Genomic DNA, 8,604 nt, shown 5'->3' with positions numbered 1-8,604 from the left:
ATTATTAGTGAGTCGCATCAGACGCCTAAACAAACAAAGCAATGCATATATCACCAAAGCATATATCAACAAAAGTGCATGGAGGAACAATATTGACAAAAGCCTACTCATTATTATGGTATAGAATAATAAAATACAATAAGCTTCTATACATAATAAAACCATCTACTATCAACTAACATGAGAGATCATGCACCAGTTCACAATTAGGTTTCTTAATCCTAAGAATTAACCTTCATTGTTGAAACTTGTGGAACTCGGTAGAAGTCTTTGTGTGCATTACATAAAAGTAGTAACTTATATAGAATCTATGTACTATGTAACATCTAATTACTTCTGTGCTCTCATAAATAACAATACAAAGAATTTACCATAAAAAAAAAACTTGACGTAAGAGCTAACACGTTATTCTTATGCGTTCTCCTTCAGTCAAGAAGCAGACAAGCATTTCGTGTCAGGTCTGGTTACATGTATGCCATACAAGCAAAAATTTATTCACATTCTTGAGTTAATATAATATGCTTCAATACCCGTTACGAGACATAGGATTGCCGTTAAATTACACCTCGTTTATGCAAAGAAACTTCTGGGTTATTATTATCATTATCATTATTATTATTATTATTATCATTATTATTATTATCATCATTATTATTATTATTATTGTTGTTGTTGATATTATTATTATTATTATTATTATTATTATTATTATTATTATTATCATTATTATTATTATCATCATTATTATTATTATTATTGTTGTTGTTGATATTATTGCTATTATTATTATTATTATTATTATTATTATTATTATTATTATTATTATTATTATCATTATTATTATTAAGTGAGAAAGCAGTGAATGTCATCAGAGTGACACTGAGGTAAAATGTACGAAGCCCAGTATATCCATCATGACTACTCGTCTGATAAGGTTACACCATACACATGCATCACAACAATATGTGCGCGACATGGTGATCTCGTATCAAGACAAACAGCGCATGACTTTGCAGCTACAGCCGAGTTACAGTCTTGTTCAGGTCGAATAGCCCATCCCGCTGGAAAGTTCCTTGAATAATGGTTGTCGAATGATGATGAACAAAACACCCATATTTCCAAACGTAAGTTATCCAAACTCCAAAGAATTCTTCTCAACACATGGCTATGATGCTCCCCAACTACTTCTGCTCGTGATCAGAGATGCACATATCGTCAGTCACCAAGGGAAATGCTCAACTGGTTAAGGTCAAGTACTGAGCAGAATATTTGCCGTAGCCCATCTTTTATACCAAGACAAAACAATTTACATAACACTTCCAATCGTGAAGATCAGAAGAGATGCGAGTATATTATTATTATTATCATCATCATCATCATCATCATTATTATTATTATTATTATTATCATCATTTTTATTTTTATTATTATTATCATCATTTTTATTTTTATTATTATTATCATCATCATCATCATCATCATCATCATCATTATTATTATTATTATTATTATTATTATTATTATTATTATTATTATTATTATATTTTAAAAAGGATTGACGTAGCTCTTCACAAAGGTAAGCAGTCAAGACGAAGAGCGCGATTCGATTGTAAGATATTTTATTAGTTGAACGATATTTCAATAGTACGTCTGTCTTTGTCAAGTTCAAAATAAGAAGTGATAAAAATTCAAAATTACAGAAATTTAAACGTAAAGTATGAACGAGAGCAACCAGCGTCCACACGTTGATGGAATGACATCATCAGTTTTTAAGTTACAATTTTATAACAGGCGAGAAGAAAAAGACAGAAAAAATAAAGACGACAGAAAAAAGGAAAGAAAAAGAGAGAATATTCAATCAAACAGTTTTGTATAAATTTGATGATATTCTGTCATCTTATTTATTCCTCCAGAGCGTGATGTTAATAACCCACAAACTTATTTCTCCTCATACATTCTAAGAAGTGAAAGTGGGGCAGATTCAGAATATTTTCTGAGAATATGCACTTTCAAGTCTTCTTCAAAATTGCAGCCGCTTGAAATGAAATGTTCAGCAAGTTCTGTTGAACTACCGTTATTGTGCCTGACGTCGAATCTGTGCCCATTAAATCTTTTGTTTAATCGTTCTGTTGTACAACGAACATAAATTAAGTTGCGTTTCGTGCATTCTGCAGCGTACACCATATGGGAATCTTTACATGTTCCACCTTCTGTATAAATCATAACATTTCTGTTATGATTTCTGATGGAATTCACTTCACTCATGTTGTTGCACAGTGAACAGGGCTTACCTCTCTTGCAGCTGTTCTTTAAGGTACAGCATACAGACATTCCAATGTTCGTTTTCTTGGAGTCAGATATAGAGGTCAATAATTCTCTTATATTCTAATTCCGTCTAGAGGCTACAATGGGCGGCTGAGGAAATATCTGTTTCAAACGAGGATATTTTTTCGTCACATGCTGGTAACTTTCATGCAACACTTTCGAAATGCCAGCGAAATGTCGGTGCCAGCTAATCACTAAAGGAATTCTATCATCTATAGTATTGTTTTTGCTAAAATTATGCGTGTAAGTTTGACTATCTTTGCTAATCTTAGTTATTTCGTTTGGTATTTCCTTTAATCGTGATTCACTGTAACCTCGTTTGACATAATGACATACAAAAGCATTTGCATGTTTCCAGTAATCCCCTATGTCAGTACAAATCCGTTTTATCCTCAAAAATTGCGTTTTCGGATTTGATCGAATAAGATGGTGTGGATGACCGGAGCGGCGGTAGAGATAAATGTGGGATGACGTGGATTATTTTCTGTCTTTTTCTTTTCGCCTGTTATAGAATTGTAACTTAAAAACTGATGATGTCATTCTATCAACGTGTGAACGCTGGTTGCTCTCATTCATACTTTACGTTTAAATTTCTGTAATTTTGAATTTTTATTATTTCTTATTTTGAACTTGACAAAGACATACATACTGTTGAAATATCGTTCAACTAATAGCTATCTTACAATCGAATCGCGCTCTTCGTCTTGACTATTATTGTTATTATTATTATTATTATTATTATTATTATTAAGACGGTGAGAATGCAGAATTGCAAGCGCGCCAGATGAAATTCTTAGCGGTATTTCATCCGTTGCTACGTTTTGAGTTGAAATTCCGCCGGGGCTGACATTGCCTTTCATCCTTTCAGGTCCATTAAATAAATACCAGTTACGCACTGGATTCGATGTAATCGATTTTCTCCCCTCCCCAAGCTGCCCTTATGGCAAAAATCTGAAATCATTATTATTATTAATAAGGTGGCGAGCTGCCAGAATCCTTAGGGTGCTGGGCGAAATGGTTAATGGTCGACTTTGCCCTTCATCCGTGAGGGTCGATCAACTGAGTACTGGAGTTGATGTAATCGACTAATCCCCTGTCCAGACTTTTTTCGAACGCTCCAAGTAAGTTCCTTTCAAGATATTTATTCACACAAGGTTTGGTGTCTTTTTGCAATATCTATTTTATTCCAAGTTATGAATAGAAGCACCAGGAACCTATTACTGGTATCTTATGGTTGTGTATCCTCCAAAGGGGGGATGTTCCGCCCATCATATAAATCTGATGGAATCAATACAACTCAACTAGATGGCGGAGCGCGTCTTGAAAGAGTTGAGGAAAAACGATAAAAACCCTCCTACCAATATGGTATTACATGAAGACTCCCCCCCCCCTTCCCTTTGTCACAGGCAACAATCCAGGGGAAGGGGAGGAGGAGAAGAAAAAGATCACTGGAGTTCTGTATTTTCTGCGAGACTTTCGTATCGTCTGCATAGCTTGCAAGGGTGGCTATCCGGGCACTTGAGGGCATACCTGAGAGGGCGACTATAAAAACAATGGTCCCAAGACAGTGCCCTGTGGAACACCGCTCATTATTTGTGTTTTCATAGAGGTGGCTCCATTAACCACTACTGACTTCTATCTTTCAGAAAGTCATGTAACCACTCTCCAAGTTTTCCAGCTATATGCAGTATAGATTTACTACAAGTTATAAGTCTGTAGATGCCGGGTTTCGCACTCTACTGCTTGTACTCATTCGCAATAACTCGATAATTCAAATCAATTAAAATACTACGGGAGATTTTTTTATTAACTGTGCAGCAAATAATGTATATAGATGGGCGTTGCTAGTGACCACTAAGGAAGTGGACGAAACAGATGTACTCGAAATAAAACAGTTGTTGTTCCTGTGCATTTATCTATAATTTGCTCATTGCAGCATGCATGCACAACACCGCCAGTACATAAAACAATTCGCCACGAAACAGACGAAACAGGATAGAGGAACTTATCTTATAAAGCTACTGTTTGTAACTCGAATGGGTTACCAGATCATTGGTAGAATTAAGTAAGCCTGTGACATATTGTAAGCTACAAAAATAGAAGAAATTCAATCACGGTGGTGTACAAAATTAATTTTAATGAAGGAAGGTGTATAGCGGTTTAATTATTTCCCTGTGCATCCGTGATATTTTATTCTAGCAAACCCTTTGATGGACGTAAAGAAAAGTTGAAGTCAGTGAAATTTGATATTTGAACGAAGAGAGCTGAATGCAAATGCATATCTCTCTCATCATACATCTACAATGTAAGATGATGTCTTCTAAAATAATTATATCGTGGGTTGGAAGAATATGATAGAGGGACGAATTTGTATGACAAAAGAAAAATGCTGTAAACAAAGGTCAACATATTTAATATAGTGAGTCAGAACTATTTTCCAGTTACTTAAAGTTGCACTAGCAGTCATTAAATTTTTACTTGTAATGGTTAGTTGAAGTAAGACTTAGGCGAAAACACCCAAATAGAAGCAATGCTCTGTATGGTCGCTTCCGTTGTTAGAAATATCTGTTAAACTTCCTCAAATCTCACTCTAACATCTAAAACCTGAATGAACATGCCTCGCCTGAGATACACGCATCTTTATCGTCGAATTGTTTGTAATCATAGATATGTTCAGTCAGAGCGAAACAAATTAAACAATCGCAATGACTCGATAATTCAAACAAATTACAATATGAATGGGAGTAATTGGAAGCGAGCTTATAGTTGGCAAGTACTGTAATAACTACTGACGTGTTTCGGTATTATTAAACTTCTTCAGTACAGGATAACATTACTAGAACTTACAAGAACTTAGATGCTGGGTTTCGCACTCCACTGCTTTCACCCATTCAATTTATAATCAATTTCGATTTCAGAATTGTCTCTCCAGCATTTCTTGACCAGAATTATCCCCCATCAATACTTGTGTAATTTTAATTAATTGGATATATTTTAGGTCACTATATAATGTACGTTAACGGGAACTTAACTATGTGTTTTGTTTTGCCTTTTTGTTTTGTTTTGTTTTGTTTTGTTTTGTTTTGTTTTGTTTTGTTTTTTTCATTGAGAAGCCACCTTTGTATTTCCTTGCAATTTACTATGAGAAATCATGCCACTCTCAAAGTTTATTCAGTGAAACTATCTTATATGCTTCGCTTACATAAGACCTGGAAGTTATTGGTAATACCATGCTTAGGTGACGAGATCTAAAAAGCGCAGACCATGCTTGAGCTGTTAATGTATTTGCTACAGATAAGATTAACACCTTCCACCTGTTAGCGTTTAATCAATTTGGATTTAAATGTCCATTCTTTTGTTTTCCTTGACCAGCTAATTAATTTTTCTTACCATTCTGCATGCAATTTTAATTAAATGGACATTTTTCCGTTTTTTTTTTTTCTTTACATTAACTACAATGGCTTCTATATAACCTATCATTCATAAAATTAGCAGACGATCACATGTTTCTGTGGAGAGTACTGTCGATGATAAAGACGGCAGTACTGAACTGGTATTTATCGAACTTATAAATAGATAAGAATAACTTAAACGTGACAAAATACCGTTATAATTTTTGTCCGCTGGTTTTTCCTATTCTACCTTATTCCCCTTCATATATATCAAAATATAATCCATACCACAAGAACGAGTGGAAGGTTGCTATTTTGAATCTCTAAAAGCGTCTTGTTATTAGGGTGTGTAAGTATTATGTAGAAACTTAAGAAGGAAGCACATATCTTGTTGTCATATATCAGAAAAAACAAAAAATCCAGTCTTGTGTCACAAAAACAACAGTTCGTTCTATATCGAAGTTTTTGGGAAAGATATAAAGACATCAAATACATAGTATGAATATTAATAACCAACCATATTCGGTCGAAAAATAAGATATCTTACATATGGGATATCTCATCCACATACAATTTTAAGCAGAAAGTAATTTGAATTTTTGTAATATGTGCTTAGTTAGTCATAGATAGAGTCTTCAGGGGTCGAGTATAATCGGTTGATAGTGGAGCAATACGTTTATATATATCAATGCCATAGGACATTCTTAGAGTAGGCAACAGCAAAAATTTCAATTGCTCACCATTCAGTTACTTGTATATATGCATAGAGGTCAATAATGACATCATATTTGGTTAATACGCTACCGAATATGTGAGTCAGATTTGAGATCATGGAATGAATTGTGAAGATATGAACACGACATTCCCTTTCTGGAATCTGATTTCAACTCCTTGAAACCATATATACTGCAGTGGTCTCGAATATTATGGCTTTTTAACCCCTACCGGCCTTTTTTTTAAATCTCATATAATATGGGCTTCAACTGTTCGTGCAATCACACTAGAGAACGGGCTCCCGGTGACTAATTTCAATTTCAAGTTACAGTTCTTTTATTCACTGAATCAAATTAACTTTTAGTAGTAATCACATTTTGCAGTCCGATTAATCTGCGTCACCCGGCGTATCAGTTGGTGCCTAAAGCGGAAAGCATGCTAGTGCAAGCATTCAGTCCAGGCTTCCACCTCCGGATTGCCGAGATCTTTTCACGCAGAGTGACTGTACGCCTGATTCACGATGTAACCAAAAATATAGAATTAATCATGTAGTAAATTTCCCTCGTCTTCTCAAACATCCACGGATTTCACTCCAGACTAGAACCTACACATAATCACATATTTTCATACAAACCATGTTTCTAACTTCTCTCCGACACAGTAACTGTTAAACTCCTATCGACAAACACTTTCCGCACTGCTGACTACAGTTTCTACGCAAATTTCGCCCTAAAAGGGGATGCCAGATTACGAAGGGGCGCTTAAAAGTTTCTGGCTTTGAGTAAAAGAAAATACGGGAGGATCAGTTAATGATGATTTTACGCCACATATTCCCCTCTCAGATTCACACTCTTAATGCAGCGGTCCTAAAGGTTTTTTTTTAAACCCTGTAAAAGAACTCAAAAACTTGGTCCCCCAGTCAGGCCTTTTGCGATACCCTGAAAGTCAGGAACTTTTCAGCATCCCTTTCATATATGCAATCTCCAGTCACCTTGCGAACAAGAATTTTCGCTTGATCTGGTTGAAACCCGTGCTAAAACACTAGCAATACCCAACACCAACTTGCAGTAGCCTCTCTGTTCTGTCCTTCAACAAAGCATCAAATCTAGCTTGCAACAGCTATGTGCAGTGTCCCTCCTTCCAAAACCATTGAAAAAAAAAAGTATGACTGTCAGAAAGCAATATACTATTTTCTCCATGAACTGTAGACCTCATGACTTTTTCGGAAATCAATATTCTATTTACGTGTAAAATTAACTGTACAGAGCACATATATATTTACATCATATCAAGAGATTTATAATCTATAGCACTTATAAAATTATACGTAGTATAGTTCTATATATAGGCTATTGTATTTATAGACATCGGCAGACGTACGGTCCTTAAGATTGTTTTCTAAAAACATGTTCTGATATCTGTATGAATATTTATACATACATAATAGTTTATTATAATACCGAAACATACACGTATAAATATAAACCCGAATACGACACTTTTGTGTATTTGTGAATGTATGTATGTATATGTGTGTGTCAGTGTGTTTCACATACATACATACATACATACATACATACATACGCATCACACACAAACGGACACACAGATAGCAAGCTAGATAGATAGATAGATAGATAGATAGATAGATAGATAGATAGATAGACGTTATGCCTACCGCACAAGCATGGGGAAAAAGGGCCCAAATCCGGTAGCAATGAACAATTCCATATTAAATTGTAGATAACAACAACAACAACAACAACAACAACAACTACAACTACAACAACTACAGCAACAACAACAATAATAATAATAATAATAATAATAATAATAATAATAATAATAATAATAATAACAATAATAATAATGATGATGATAATTGCCGCTAGATTTGAGAAGCTACGGCTGCAAGTATTTAAGCGTAGCGATTGCATGGGATGAGAGCGTTTTACACTATACAACAAAGAAAGGAAGGAAGGAAGGAATGATACTCTCGGAAGCTGCAATACCCTTGTCATCTCCGGCAGTCGAAAGCTCCTAAAATCACTGCAGGCGTCTCTCTCTCTCTTTCTTTCTTTCTCTCACCTTCTCAGTCTCTCACTCACAGTGTACACATACATACATATACATATATACACACACGCACATACATACATACCTTTGGATATAT

This window comes from Octopus bimaculoides, chromosome 9 (assembly GCF_001194135.2).
Source record: "Octopus bimaculoides isolate UCB-OBI-ISO-001 chromosome 9, ASM119413v2, whole genome shotgun sequence".
NCBI lineage: Eukaryota > Metazoa > Mollusca > Cephalopoda > Octopoda > Octopodidae > Octopus > Octopus bimaculoides.
The sequence above is the reverse complement of the archived record's forward strand: the minus strand, read 5'-3'. Positions refer to the sequence as shown.